Genomic DNA, 16971 nt, shown 5'->3' with positions numbered 1-16971 from the left:
ACCTCAAGTATGCCATACAATAAATCATGGTAATTGTTATATGTTTATGCCCACATACCTTTACATATAATTTTTATTCTTGAGCTACATCATGTATTAACCATTTTTTTAATATATAAATCTATCAATCTTGATATATATGACCATCATATAATCCAAAGGAAGATTCTTCCACAAACGAAACTAGTAAAGAAAGAGTCTTTTCATTCCATCAAATGTCAGAGGTACTAAAATATAACATGAGTGCATTCATAACCAAATAGAAGTGTTGTGAAGATTGTTTTCCATGCATTAGTAGAATCATTCCTTCAGATGAAATTAACCATGAAGTTAACATATAAGAGATGATTTTTTCTTTTGCCATTTTTTCCATAACATCATAAATTAAGTACATGCTAACAACTATAATGATCGTAAGGCCATGAAACTCAAAATAAATCAAAGGGCAAGCCATATTCTTATTTATCATGGGGACCCTACCTACTCAAAAGTTTCTTTGTTTTATTATATTTAGTTTTTTTGGAAGAGATTATGATTGCAATGGTTTGCACAATTTTTTGTAGGGTGAGTCATTCATGAGTAAACAGAATCTTGGAAAGAATGATCATCGAATGACATGAAAACAAGACTTATGTATGCATGTGGTCTTTTCATCGAGTGTCACATAAGGAATTCACCCCTGCCACTTGGGAACTCAAGAAGACCATTATTCCCCTTACTTTTTACACTTAGGATATAATACCACCTTATGACATAGGCTTATACCATGCCTTCATAACTTTGGTTTATATATCTAAATTGACTTTTAGAAATATTAGAATATTAATCTATCTTGGGAACCATGTCTTGTTTTGTCCCCTCACTTTTCCCTTTTGTGAAGTCCTAGCCCCTCATCTCTTGTATCTAACTTGGTCTACAATAATGGTATATTTTATTAACATGGGTGTGATTACATGTTATATTACTAGGCCTGTTTCCCTTTTGGCACATATGCTCTCTAGCCTTAATTAGATAGGCACTTTGGCCTAAAAACATATAAGCATAGGAATATAAGCCCCCAAAAAAATACATACACATGGGAAAAAAAGCCCAACACATCATAGCTCACTAGCCTAATCAAAGATGTACAAATACATGAGGGGTCATGTTGGGGTGTTACACTATTGTAAGCCGTTCATGTAGGGAATTTATATATTTTTATTTGGTTTAGGTTACACTCACACATTATTCCCATTTGATATGTTTTGGAAGTTGGAGCATTGCAATTCCTTCATTTGTTGGGTCAAAAGGTTTCCACTCATCTTTATCTAAATTAAATAATAATAATAATAATAAATCCTTCATTTAACAGCGAAATATGGTTAAATTTAAAAGGATTTTCTCACTTATCATCTTCTTTTTCAACCTAGAGCATAATCAATAAATAATTTAGGGATTCCCACGTGTTCATATATGACCCAATATTATTAAAATTAAATATCACTACTTGTAAAACCAAAAACATATCCATATTTTTTTATATTGACTCCACACATACCTTGAAAATCCTCCACATTGGCATCAACTTGATGGGATCAACATCATATAAATCCATTTCATCAATTTTATGTATAAAGTAATTTGCTAATAGATTCATCCTAGTAGTTGTTTCCCAAACCTTTGCGCTTTGAATGATTTAATATAATTATTCCTCAAATGTGAAATTTGCATGCCTTAGAAGATTGTTATTGCAAAATTCACCCCATGTTTCGATCATTGTATGGACCATAAAAAATTATCAATGAGTAAAAACATTTCGTCTTGAAAAGATGGAGTTTAGTTCATATGTTAATAGGAATCAAAGAATAATTTAGAACTTGAAATGATGCATTCAACCCGTTACCATACCCCTATATTTCCATCTAACAACTAAGGTTATAAAGTATCGATCTTTTAAAGAAGTAATGGAAATTCCTTTAACCTTCACTCCAGAATTGAGCATTCTAGGTTTAGTACCTTTGAAACAGTGAATGGCTTTTTGCAGCTGGGGTTTTTTAGTACATTTTTGTGATCAAGTTGGCAAATTTATCTTTTCCTAACATCCTTTTCAGGGAGTGTCAAATGCAAAAGAGGGGAGTTTCTGTATGCCTGCTATATCCTTGAGGGAGTGTGAGAAGCAAAAATATTTGGACGGTAGAAAAGAAACAAAATAAAATCTAAATTTTAGAAACAGTTGTGTACTTGTTGTTTAAAAGCTCCAGGGTTCAGAGATTAAAATAAAACTTTTTAACTTCTCGTTGCTTTAAAGTTATGGGGTTTAAATGGATTAGTATACCCACCACTTATAATGATAATAAGAGTTTGTAAATTTACTACTACACGTTTTAATTTAACTAAAAATATCAATGTGAATAGATGGTCTGGGATTGTTCACATATATTCTACATAACAGAAAATTACCAAGGATGCTTCGTATGTTGTCGGCATGGACACAGTTCTTCTGGGCGGGGCCGCTGATCCTCTGCTCAGCGCGTGATGCTTCTTATTCGGAAACTACTTATGATTGTCGGGCCTATGATTCAGGGGCGAATTGAGACGATTCTCAATCTGTGCCGACTCCAAGTAATTAACTGTCCTCTTCTTTGAAGACCGTGGCTGATAGTCCACAAATTTGGCAATCTTCGTCTCTGTTTCCCATCCTTGTTCATGGCACTCAAAAAACTGATGATATTGAGGGGCAACTGCACCACTAGAGTATCTTGTATTTGATACATCATTGCCTCGATGATCTGGATTGATTAGAAAAAACCCTAAGAAGTTTGGAAACTGATGATATGATGATACCTAATGGTCTGAAACCATTTAGTTAAGGGCATGGTAGATTGTAGTGTTGTGTTTTGGGTGAACACTTTACTTATCAGATCAAATGAAAAACAGGATAATATATCTGGCTTCCATCAATATCTTTTATCAGCCTAATTTTCTATGCAACTTTTTAAATGAACACTCTACCTATCATCAAAACCAAATGAAAAACAGTATAACATACTTGGCTTCCATCAACGTCCTTCCCCTTCAGCTGTTCAACCAGAGACATGAGATGCTTCTGCAAGTCATTATATTTAATACTCATGCGCTTCAACATAGACTTGAGTTTCCGATTCTCTTCGTCTATGACATTCATCTCAGCCACAAGCAGAGTGATCTGCACAAATCAATTACAAGCCATGTAATCTGTAAGAAATAACACCCAATATTATAAGAAATAAGGTTATATCTGGGAGAACTCCCTGCAACACCTTATTTTTGTTTCTTTATACTAAATTCAACATATATCTATGTAATGGAATTTAAATATTTATGATTTAGATAAGATTTTGGAAACAATGTCTTTCTTCAATGTCTTACCATGATAATGAAGTGTTATGTACCATAACCAAGAAATATGATGTTCAAATCCTCTGATTTACCCATATCTAAAGAAAAGACAAATATAGGCACCTATAGATTGGTCAAAATCAACTCTGTTCCTAGTTGCCCATTCCTTCAGTCATTAAAAAGTAAAATTCCTCCTCTAAAGATCCATATCCACATATGAAAAGTTCAAGACTTACGGTGATTTCTAATACCAAAACTTTCCACTGATGAAAAAATATATCTTCCAAAGGAGTACGATGAATTTTAGCTATTGATATATGCTTGCTTGTTTACAGATCATGGCTATCTTCACCACAAGATTGGCCAAGTGATTGCAGGTAAAACATAGGACTCAATTATGGATTACATGAACAATTCCAGTGGTTTCATTTGATATGCTTCTATTCATGCATCTCAAGCTTTAAAGTTAACGTTGGCTTCTTGGATGGCAGGGACCGTGGTCAGGGTTGGTGTTGGTGGATTGATTTCTGCAAAGTGTTATAATTTGGTATTTCTCCTTTCCAGCCAGGCAACATCCAACTATTTATCCAGCTAAATCGAACCATTTTGGTGCTGGTCAACCAGTTATTAATAAATCACCGTGCCATTTTTCGATCAATAAAGCAGCTGAATCCCACCAATCTCTTTCGAAGTAACACTTGTTCATGTTTGAATATCTCGTATTAATGGAATGACACTGCCACACAAAGGCTAAACAAAGCTTCGAACAACCACTTTGAGACACTTGTTTGGGCCTGTTTCTACACAAAAGTTTTAAAAGCCTAGAGCAAATTTTCTGCTTCTTCAAATTAAATGGAGCAAAACGCCAATTTAATTTTCATGAAATTTCTTTGCCATCTTCCTGATGGGAAGTGGCTTGCTGCCTAGAATTGAGCATTCTAGGTTTAGTACCTTTGAAACAGTGAATGGCTTTTTGCAACTGGGGTTTTTGAGTACATTTTTGTGATCAAGTTGGCAACTGCCTAACATCCTTTTCAGGGAGTGTCTAATGCAAAAGAGGGGAGTTTCTATCTACCTACTATCTCCTCGAGGGAGTGTGAGAAGCAAAAGTATTTGGACAGTAGAAAAGAAACAAAAAAAAAATCTAAATTTTAGAAACAGTTGTATACTTGTTTTTTAGAAGCTCCAGGGTTCAGAGTTTAAAATAAAACATTTTAATTTCTCGTTGCTTTAAAGTTATGGGGTTCAAATGGATTAGTATACCCACCACTTATAATGATAATAAGAGTTTGTAAATTTACTACTACACGTTTTAATTTAACTAAAAATCTCAATGTGAATAGATGGTCTGGGATTTTTCACATATATTCTACATAACAGAAATCGATTATTACCACGGATGCTTCGGATGTTGTCGGCATGGACACAGTTCTTCTGGGCGCGGCCACTGATCCTCTACTAAGCGCGTGATGCTTCTTATTCGGAAACTTCTTATGACTATCGGGGCTATGATTCAGGGGCGAATTGAGACAATTCTCAATCTGTGCTGACTCCAAGTAATTAATTGTCCTCTTCTTTGAAGACTGTGGCTGATAGTCCACAAATTTGGCAATCTTCTTCTCTGTTTCCCATCCTTGTTCATGGCACTCAAAAAAATGATGATATTGAGGGGCAACTGCACCACTGGAGTACCTTGCATATGATACATCATTGCCTCGATGATCTGGATTAATTAGAAAAAACCCTAAGAAGTTTGGAAACTGATGATACCATGATACCTAATGGTCTGAAACCAATTAGTTAAGAGCATGGTAGATTGTAGTGTTGTGTTTTGGGTGAACACTTTACTTATCAGATCAAATGAAAAACAGTATAATATATATGCCTTCCATCAATATCTTTTATCAGCCTAATTTTCTATGCAACTTTTTAAATGAACACTCTACCTATCATCAAAACCAAATGAAAAACTGTATAACATACCTGGCTTCCATCAACATCCTTCCCCTTTAGCTGTTCAACCAGAGACATGAGATGCTTCTGCAAGTCATTATATTTAATACTCATGCGCTTCAACATAGACTTGAGTTTCCGATTCTCTTCGTCTATGACATTCATCTCAGCCACAAGCAGAGTGATCTGCACAAATCAATTACAAGCCATGTAATCTGTAAGAAACAACACCCAATATTATAAGAAGTAAGGTTATATCTGGGAGAACTCCCTGCAACACCTTATTTTTGTTTCTTTATACTAAATTCAACATATATCTATGTAATGGAATTTAAATATTTATAATTCAGATAAGATTTTGGAAACAATGTCTTTCTTCAAATTTTAAATCTTCGGGGCAGCCAGCTTAAATGGTGATTACCATGATAATGAAGTGTTATATACCATTGCCAAGAAATATGATGTTCAAATCCTCTGATTTACCCATATCTAAAGAAAAGACAAATATAGGCACCTATAGATTGGTCAAAATCAACTATGTTCCTAGTTGCCCATTCCTTTAGTCATTAAAAAGTAAATTTCCTCCTCTAAAGATCCATATCCACACATGAAAAGTTTGAGACTTATGGTTATTTATAATACCAAAACTTTCCACTGATGACAAAATATATCTTCCAGAGGAGTATGGCGAATTGTAGCTATTGATATATGCTTGCTTGTTTACAGATCATGGATTACATGAACAATTCCAGTGGTTTCATTTGATATGCTTCTATTCATTCATCCCAAGCTTTAAAGTTAACGTTGGCTTCTTGGATGGTAGGGACTTTGGTCAGGGTTGCTGTTGGTGGATTGATTTCTGCAAAGTGTTATAATTTGGTATTTCTCCTTTCCAGCCAACCAACATCCAACTATTTATCTAGCTAAATCGAACCATTTTGGTGCTGGTCAACCAGTTATTAATAAATCACCGTGCCATTTTTCGATCAATAAAGCAGCTGAATCCCACCAATCTCTTTCGAAGTAACACTTTTTCATTGTTTGAATATTTCGTATTAATGGAATGACACTGCCACACAAAGGCGAAACAAAGCTTCGAACAACCACTTTGAAACACTTGTTTGGACCTATTTCTACATAAAAGTTTTAAAAGCCAAGAGCAAATTTTCTGCTTCATCAAATTAAATGGAGAAAAACGCCAATTTAATTTTCATGAAATTTCTTTGCCATCTTCCTGATGGGAAGTGGCTTGTTGCCTAGAATTGAGCACTCTAGGTTTAGTACCTTTGAAACAATGAATGGCTTTTTCCGGCTGGGGTTTTTGAGTACATTTTTGTGATCAAGTTGGCAAATTTATCTTTGCCTAACATCCTTTTCAGGGAGTGTCTAATGCAAAAGAGGGGAGTTTCTGTCTGCCTACTATCTCCTCGAGGGAGTGTGAGAAGCAAAAATATTTGGACGGTAGAAAAGAAACAAAAAAAAATCTAAATTTTAGAAACAGTTGTATACTTGCTGTTTAAAAGCTCCAGGGTTCAGAGATTAAAATAAAACATTTTAACTTCTCGTTGCTTTAAAGTTATGGGGTTCAAATGGATTAGTATACCCACCACTTGTAATGATAATAAGAGTTTGTAAATTTACTACTACACGTTTTAATTTAACTAAAAATCTCAATGTGAATAGATGGTCTGGGATTGTTCACATATATTCGACATAACAGAAATCGATTATTACCACGGATGCTTCAGATGTTGTCGGCATGGACACAGTTCTTCTAGGTGCAGCCGCTGATCCTCTACTCAACGCGTGATGCTTCTTATTCGGAAACTTCTTATGACTGTTGGGGCTATGATTCAGGGGCGAATTGAGACGATTTTCAATCTGTGCCGATTCCAAGTAATTAACTGTCCTCTTCTTTGAAGACCGTGGCTGATAGTCCACAAATTTGGCAATCTTCTTCTCTGTTTCCCATCCTTGTTCATGGCACTCAAAAAACTGATGATATTGAGGGGCAACTGCACCACTGGATTACCTTGCATATGATACATCATTGCCTCGATGATCTGGATTGATTAGAAAAAACCCTAAGAAGTTTGGAAACTGATGATACCATGATACCTAATGGTCTGAAACCAATTAGTTAAGAGCATGGTAGATTGTAGTGTTGTGTTTTGGGTGAACATTGTTGGCTAGTTGAATTGTTTATGAATTAAACATTCAAGTACCACATTAATTGTCAACCAGGGAAAGTCTTTTTATTCCAAAGGCTACTGCGTACTGTATGTACTCAAAATCTAAAAGCATTGAAAAGCTTTAGTATACGTAATTCTTACGCTATGTCATTACAGTACTTGTTAAAGTAAAAGCAATTAATTAAAACTACGAATCTGGAAAGCGAAATGATGGATGCTCTGTTGGCAGAGGATCAGGACCCTATCCTCCAGATGGGGACTTTCAGCACCTGCCCCTGTAATCAGATTTACTAATGCACACTGCACTCTCATTCACCGGTGAGAAACAAACTCAAGTGATTAATGAAACAGAGTACTAGCAAAACAAAGAATACCAGAGGTAATGCTATCAAATCCAAGCAGAGTACCAGAAAGAAACTATTGCACACTTACACACTTGACAAGAAAGTAAATGGGTGAATCTTGTGAGGAAGGTGGGCCCAGTCCCTCTCACAAGATTCCCCAGGAAAACAGAGACTGGATTAAGTGCTCAAAACAGTTTTATATTCATCTGCCAAAAAGATTTAAATACAATGTAGTTCAGACTTGCTGATGTTCTTCAAGATTTCTTCTTACAGACTGACCATAGACACTGACTAATCCCCTTTTCATGTAGATGTCTCCTCTTTATAGAGGAGACATCTATTACAATAAAGTATTACAGCCTATTCAGTTAACCCATCTTGTCAAAAATAAGCAATTCAGAACGTTGTTACAACAGTATGATAATACATTCTTTCTTGAGCTTTGGCTGTTACACAGCGGGTAACTGACTTCGACCGTCTTCTCGGGATCTTCATATTCCTTTGCCATTTCCCCATGATGTTCCTGATTTGGCCCATGCTAACTGTGTTCTTCTTACTTTAGACCTCCGCTTGATTATGCCACGTCAAGGTTCTTTAAATAGTTGCCATCTGTTGTTCGTGGCTGTTACAAAATAGCTTGCTTTAGGTAATTGTTGTTGTTGACTGTAGCAACTACGGAGTTGCTGCTTCTGGTGTTGCAGCAACTGCGTAGTTGCTGTTTCTGGTGTTACAGCAACTGCGTAGTTGCTGTTTTTGGTGTTACAGCAACTATACATTATAATTCCTGCAAGCTTAAGGCAATTATTTGACAATTTAGTCAGCGTTTCCAAGGATAAGTATAAAGATATTCACGAATATGAAATGAACAATTAAACATAGATATGCGGGAGGTTACTTCATACCTTGGGGTCAATATGTCATTATAAAATAAAAGCTTTCAACTTATGAATGCAAAAGGATAATAATACGGCAAAAGATAAGGTCAAAAATAGGTCAATTGTGAGTCCCAACATCCCCCCCAACTGAAGAGATTGCATGTCCCCATGCAATGGCTACTCTGAGTCTGAGTCGGAGAACTGGGACGAACAATGCAGATTACTAAGACAATAGCTGTAGGGAGTAACATCAAACTTGTCTCTGAAACCACAAACAGTTCGTATATGCTTCCATGCTGCTGCCTCTTCTCTGTTAGAAAGTCCAAACTGGCCCTTATACTGATCACCAGACAACCATAAAAGTGGGAACTTAAATTTATAACCCATCCAATTTTCAGCACAACGCTGCACGCATTCAACATACCGAGGTACCCTTGAAAGTGCTACTTGCAGATTTGATGGGTTATACGGGTGATATTCCTTCCTTTCTGCGGGGCAGTTATCCCAAAATAGTTTATTTGCTTTAACAGCCAAGGATGCTTTGGTCTTTACATACTGCTGACAGTCTGTTAGGACCTCTGTTTGCAGTCTCATAACATGATCCTTCATATTAGAATTGCTTATCATTTTTAAGTGTTGTATAATGAAAGTAGCAGCGTTTTGTGGTTCAGATCGAATCCACAGAAGACAATTCTGTTCGTTTTGGAGGCCTGAGACATAGGCATTTTGCCAGGTAAGTTGATTAGCCAAAAAGGAGATGAAGGCTCTCAATTGTATGTCACCCACTACAGGTATCATATTCATGTTCGTTTCTTCAGACACGGCCTCATTATGGAGGTACAATTCACATAGGAGGTTTTGATCGCTTTTGGGTGCCTCTGCAAAGGTCTGCATAAACTGATCTGTTGTGACCACTTGATGAGGCCTCCCCTCTTTGATAGCCTTCAGCTGAATGAATGCAAGTCTTTCCCTTAAAAATGTAGCATAGTTAAAAGAAGGTTTCCTTGTGGCAAGCATCCTTTGACATAACTCAAACATCTGGGACATTCTGTGTTTCAGTTCCTTAATTTCTTTATACTGGGCCCTACACTGTTCCAGTGCTTCCCAGTTCTTATAAGCATGATCAAACCAGGTCCCTTTTTGTTGTTCGAATGCTTTGCCTTGAGACTGTTGATATTCTCTCCACCATCTACGTTTCAATTCCTGAAAGCTTTATGTTTCTATACATGCATCACTAACAGTGGGAAGCTCTGTTTGCATACAGGCATCAATCAGAATCATCTACTCTGTTGAAGTGGGCTGGGATGATCCAGCATCTCTCTCTTCATCTCTAACCAGAGTTTCTTCCTCCTGTTGGACTAATCCATTTTGCTCCAAATTGATTTTGGTGGACCAGGGTGAATCTGTCTCTTTTTCTTCATCTGCTCCTTGCTTCTTGCTGGGCGAATTCAATTCTTCTTTATTCCCTTCTGAAACTATTTGCTCTTCTTCCATAATATTTTGGGCAGGCCGTGATGAGTCTGTGTCTTTTTCTTCCTCCTCCATAATAGTCTGGGCAGGCCGTGATGAGTCTGTGTCTTTTTCTTCCTCCTCCATAATGCTCTGGGTATGCCGAGGTGAATCTGTACCTTTATCCTCATTTTCTTCTATATCTTTTTCTTGTTCCATAACACTTTCAGTGTTTCTTTCTTCATTTCCTGGTTCTTGTATATCTTCTTCTTGCATATCAAATTGGGTAGGCCGGGGTGAGTCCTTGTTTTCTTCTTTCTTTTCTTCCTGCATAGTGTCGGGAAGCTCCTCTGTTTGTTCCTGTGCAGTCTCTGAGGAACTTACTGGTTCTTGTGTGTCAGTAAGCTCCTGGTCTTGTGCAGTTTCAGATGAACTCACTGGTTCTTGTGTGTCAGTAAGTTCTTGATCTTGTGCAATTTCAGGTGAACTTACTGGTTCTTGTGTGTCAGTAAGTTCTTGATCTTGTGCAGTTTCAGGTGAACTTACTGGTTCTTGTGTGTCAGTAAGTTCTTGATCTTGGTCCTGCATGTTCTCTGGATGACCTGTTGGTTCTTGTGTAGCAACAGGTCTCACTGACTGCACTTCTTCTGAAGATCCTGTTGGTTCTTGTGTATCAACAGGTCTTTCTGACTGCACTTTTTCTGAAGATCCTGTTGGTTCTTGTGTAGCAACAGGTTTTTCTGTCTGCACTTCCTCTAAAACTCCTGTTGGTTCTTGTGTAGCAACAGGTTTTTCTGTCTGCATTTCTTCTGCAGATCCTGTTGGTTCTTGTGTAGCAACAGGTCTCTCTATCTCAGCAGAGAATTGTGGGATTTCTACTTCAACATCAGCAGACTCCTTTGTTTCATTTTCAGCATCGGAGGCTTCCTTTATTGGTTCTTGTACTACCTTATATCCTGCCTGAGCATATATCTCACCACAATTTGTGCACATATATTCGTTATCTTTGCTTTTCTCTGTTGCAGACGCTACTCTTGCTAAAACATGCAGGCTGAATTCTTTCTGATATGCTTCCCTGACCCTTATTATCTCTTCCTGGTAGTCCTGAATCTGAGATTTCAGAAACTCAATTTCTTGTTGCAGGGCGGGTATAGTAGGCTGATCCTGTGAGACAGTAGATTCTAGTGGAGGCAGAGGTTCTTCTTCGTCAATTTGATCAGTATTCCCCACAGGTGGTTCTTGTGTGTCACCTGGGGTAGTGGTTGTTTCTTGTGTTGCAGCCACTTGGTCACTATCATTCTGGGTGTCGGAAGCTGGTTCTTGTGTATCAGTTGTCTTAAGATATGATGCCACGAAGCTATGAACGCTCTGCATCTCATCCTCTGTGGGTGGGGGAGAGGGGTTTCGAGGAGTGGCTGGAGTGCGGGGTTTTAAAGCGATGGGTGGTGAGCTGGGGGGATTAGGGGATCCAACTACTGTCGATTTTTGCTTTGGTAGAGAGGCAGGGAATTGAGGTGTTTTTCTCTTCCTGCTGGCCCTTAGGGTCGGAACAGTAGTCGGGGTGGTAGGTGCTTTGGTTGAAACCCTCGTTCTTCTTCTTTTTGCTGGGGTTTTCTTTGCCTGTTGTATTTTTCGTTTAAGCTGCGTAATTGGGATATTATCGTCGGAATCATCAGTAGAAATAATGAGTATGGGAGCGGGAGAATTGGTTCTTTTGGGAGACGTGGTTAATTCCGCTGCTGCTTGTTCATTCTCTGTAACATGCAGGGGTGTTTGCTGGGGCGGTTCGGGAATATGCTCTGTTTGCTTAGGGTTTTCCAAAGGGGTTTGTTCAGGGATGTCGTCCGTTTGTTGAGGAGGCTCTTGGTCTCGCTGAGGTGTGTCCTCAGCTTGACGAGAAGTTTCCTCTTCTTGATGAGGACTTTCCTGCACAGGCTGTGGAATTCTTTCCTCCGGATGGGGATTAATGGGGGGTGGAGGGATGTTTAGAGCAAGAGCTCTGTTGATCAGCAATTGGATTAAACGATGATGTTTTAGGGAGAGAACTGGATGCTTCGCTTTCATAGCATATCGTGCCATATTTTTAAGACAACCCAGTAAATAATATGGCATGTTCAATAATTGACCATTTCTTAAATGATTTAACAGGACGAAGTCGTGCTGGTAGATTACCTGGTAACGACCTTCGTATGTCAAATATTGCTTGAAGAATTCAGCGACTTTTGGCCATGGTTGAGGTAACGACCGCAATGCTACACCTCTGCCCTTGGTTTCTACTTCCTCGCCTGGTCGGAGAAAGTCTTGCTGTGCATTCAGAATCAGGTGCTTTCTGCTGAACCACCGAGTACCAGTGGTTGGGAGTCCGGTGACTTCAGCTATGATTTCTTCCGTGACCGGAACTTGAATTCCTTGGACGACAGAGAATCCTTCTGTCAAATTGCATGTGAATTCTAGGACTTGCTGCTCGTCAAAGTCCGGAAGTCTCCTGAAATACTCTATCCATCCAGCTTGCAAGAAACTTTGGTAAATTTCCGGAAAGAGTTCCAGAACTGTTGTCGTGCCTGGTTCATGAGTAATGAGGGTTCCTCCCATGGCTGTTGTCTTGGTAAATCTTCAGAATTCAAAGCTGAGCTACCAATTTCAACTCAGAGTATACATCACAAATGGTAACATGCCGTAGTTTTTACATACAACCGGGAGAATTAAGGGTGGCGGTGGTTGGCATGGTTTACCATTATGGGAATTGCTTTGGTAATCCCCCCCTTTCCTACGTATAAATGATATGATTGGGAATGCAATCATTTGATGGACCTATCAACCTTTTTCCGCTTATCTATTATTTAATGCTTATTCATAAACGTGCGTACCTTCGTCCTTTACCTTTTTGATCGCTGCGTCAAAAAGTCTTTTCTTGTCCGCTGTCAAATTATAATCATTACCGCGGATCTGAAAGCACGGGAATATGGGTGATTTGTAATGATAATGACGGGAAGTGATAGTGAGGTGCTGTAATCATCACGAGAGGTGGTATATTTCGTGCGGAAAGGATATTTCGTGATCGGGAAGCGATATCGTGGCACCGGGACTGGTGTTGCAGCAACAGAAAATTACCGTTGGAGCAACAAGGATTAGGGGAAAACGTTTGTGAAAACGGGGAATGTGCTGGAGTAATGGAACTAGTGTTACAGCAACAGGAATAATGTTGTGACAACGGGAAATGGTGTTGCAGCAACAGGAAGTGGTGTAGCAGCAACGGGAAATGGTGTAGCAGCAACGGGAGTAGTGTTGCAGCAACAAGGAATGGTGTTGCAGCAACGGGAAATGGTGTTGCAGCAACGGGAAATGGTGTTGCAGCAACGGGAAATGGTGTTGCAGCAACAGGAAATGGTGTTGCAGCAACAGGAATTCGGAGTCCACCCAGTAATTCCTTTTGAAACCTTTGTTCTCAGCTACTTCCCCATGCTACATCTGCAAAATACCGAAATATAATATCGCAATCCTTGGCAGGATTTATTAGTTTCTAAAAAAAAAATGTCTAATCCTAAAAATTACATAAATAATAGAAATTCAAGTGCTTTGAGGGACAGCAAGTTCCCCTGGAAAAGAATACTGTTTTATTGCCATGCAAGTGGCTTTAAAGTCCTCTTTGGAAACCGGCCGCTGATATAACCGAAGTCGGTAGCCATTCACTAACAGTGGTGTTCTGCTTCCATCAATTGTTAATAGTCTAACCGTTCCATTTGGGAAAACAGTATCCACTTCATACGGCCCTAGCCATCTTGTTCTCAGCTTCCCTTGAAAGTTCTCGAAACATGAATCATAAAGTAGAGCCCAGTTACCTTTCTGGAACTGCTTTTGCTTAATGGTTCTGTCATGCCATCTGCTCCTTTGTTGCTGTATCATAGTTGTTTGGTGGACGGCATCCAGTCTTTTCTCGTCCAATTCCTGCAACTGCTGCAACCTGGCTGTCTGTGCATCAGTTAAATCAAGGTTAACAGCTGAGGCAGTTCTTAAGGTTTTAATTTCAAATTCTACAGGAAAAATAGCATTCTTTCCAAAAACCAATTCATAGGGTGAAAATCCTGTTGTGTTTCTCCAAGTAGTTCTATAGGCCCAAAGAGCCTCGGGCAAGCGTTGGAACCAGTCCCTTCTATTCTCCTTTATTGTTTTTGTTAAGATAGCTTCTATGACCTTATTTGTGCTTTCCACCTGCCCATTTGCTTGGGGGTGGTAAGGTGTGGTCATCTTATGCTTGATATGATATTTTTGGAGCATATCTTTGAAACCATGAGAATTGAAAGGAGGTCCTCCATCAGTGACTAATTCTCTGGGTAGTCCAAATCTAACAAAGATTTCCTCAAATAAAAATGTTAGTACTGCTTCTTCATTAGCTTTGATGAGTGCTTTGGCCTCTACCCATTTAGTCATGTAATCTGTGCATACTAAAATATAAACTCTTTGATTAGATGGAGGATTAATGGGACCTACGAAATCTAATGCCCATTTGTCAAAGGGTTCGAGAGTTACCTGGGGGTTGAGTGGCATTTCATCCCTATGGTTGGGCTGGCCCATTCTTTGACAGCTGTCACAAGCCTTCACATATTTTCTAGCATCTTTAAAAAGTGATGGCCAGTAATAACCCATTCTAAGTACCTTGTGAGCTGTTCTTTTATCTGCAAAATGTCCTCCACAAGGACCATCGTGACAAGATTTCAATATGTCATAAATCTCATCTTCCCCAACGCATCTCCTAATTTCTTGATCTATTCCTGTGTGGAACAGACACCCGCTTATCTAGTTGTACCTAGCACTTTGCTGGATGATCTTCCTTCTTTCCCTGTGTGATAGGTGTGATGGTAATTTTCCTGCAACTAGGTAATTGGCAATGTCTGCATACCAAGGTGAGCGAGCAGATACTGCAAATAGATACTCATCAGGAAAAGAATCATCTACTGGAACATTTTCATCAGTTTTTAAACGAGAAAGAAAATCAGCAACTACATTTTCTTTTCCTGGCCTATCTACAATTGTGATATCAAATTCCTGTAATAGTAATAACCACCTGGTGACTCGAGCATTTGTAATTGGTTTATTCATTAAATACTTAATGGCCGAGTGGTCAGTATGCACAAAGGTAGTATAGCCAGTAATAGAATGCCGAAATTTATTAATAGCATAAATAACTGCTAAGAATTCTTTCTCAGTTACTGTATAATTTAACTCAGCTGGTGTCATGTTTTTGCTGATGAAATAGATAGCATAGGGGAGATTGTTTTCTTCCTGACCCAGGACAGCTCCAATTGCCGTATCTGAGGCATCAGAGGAAATATGAAAGGGTAATGCCCAATCAGGTCCTCTCAAAATAGGAGTTGTGGACAACTGATGCTTAAGTTTATTGAATGCTTTCTCACAGTCATCAGTCCACTTGAATTCAGCATTTTTCATTAATAACACAAACAAAGGAGAAGCTATTTTAGAAAAATCCTTAATAAATCTTTTGTAATATCCGGCATGTCCTAAAAAACTTCTCACCTCCGTTTGTGTTTTGGGGATAGGAAGGTTCTGAATCACCTGAATCTTAGCTGGGTCGACTTGGATTCCTAAAAATGAAATGAAATGACCTAATACAATGCCCTGATTCATCATCATGTGGCACTTTTCGGTGCTTAAAGCGAGGTGTGCTTCTATGCACTGCTTAAGTACTTTTTCAAGGTTTTGCAGAGCATCTTCAAAGGTCACTCCATAAGGAGTAAAGTCGTCCATGAATATTTCTAATGAATCGTTTAACATATCAGAAAAGATTCCTATCACCGCTCTCTGAAATGTCGTTGGAGCATTACACAACCCAAATGGAAGTACTCTATAGGCAAAGGTTCCCCATGGGCTGGTAAATGTGGTTTTGTCCTGATCCTGGGGTGCAATCCTGATTTGGTTGTATCCACTAAACCCATCCAAGAATGAGAAGAATTTCTTACCTGCTAAATTATCCAATACTTGATCAATAAAAGGTAAAGGGAAATGATCTTTCTGGGTTGCTTTATTTAATGATCTATAGTCTACACATACTCGCCATTTCCCATTCTTCTTTGGTACAATTACGAGTGGAGAAACCCACTCACTGTCAGATATTGGATATATGAATCCTGCATTTAAAAGTTTTTGGAGTTCCTCCTTCACAATTTCTCTGAGGTTAGGGTTCATTCTTCGCTGGGGTTGACAGACTGGCCGGGATCCCTCCTTAATGTATATACGGTGAGTACATAATTCAGGGGAGATCCCTTTCATGTCTGTGTAGTCCCATGCAAATGCCTCTTTGTTTGCTTGGAGTAACTTTATTAATTTCTGTTTTTCATCATCAGTCAAATCAGGATTTATATTCAGCGTTTTACCAGGTTCAATTTCAACTGTTGTGCTCTTGGAAGAGTTGCCTAATGCTGTCTGACATAAGTTTTCGTCTTTCATATTCTGCTGGGATTCAGGTTCTAGGATTGCAGCGAAGTGATTAAATGTTTCTGGATTAACCGAAGAGGGTTCAGAAATAAAACTGCTAATTAGTTCATCTTCGGTGGAGTCTTTAAAAGTCAAAGCTTGCCCAATAGTTAATATCGGTTGGGTTTCCTCGTCCTTATAGTCTACCCATATGGAATTGTCACTGTTAATCATGGGAGTGGCATGAGGATAGAGGGTCAGCTGTTTAGTCTCTTATCCATTGGAGATGGTCATTGATCCAGATCTACAGCTGATGAAAGCATCTGCTGTAGCCAACCAAGGTCTCCCTAGAATCAACGGATGACCCCCCAA

This window comes from Pinus tabuliformis, chromosome J (genome assembly GCF_031772625.1).
Source record: "Pinus tabuliformis cultivar Carrire ecotype Pingquan chromosome J, CPIR1, whole genome shotgun sequence".
NCBI classification, from domain to species: Eukaryota; Viridiplantae; Streptophyta; class Pinopsida; order Pinales; family Pinaceae; genus Pinus; species Pinus tabuliformis.
Note: the sequence above shows the minus strand (reverse complement) of the source record.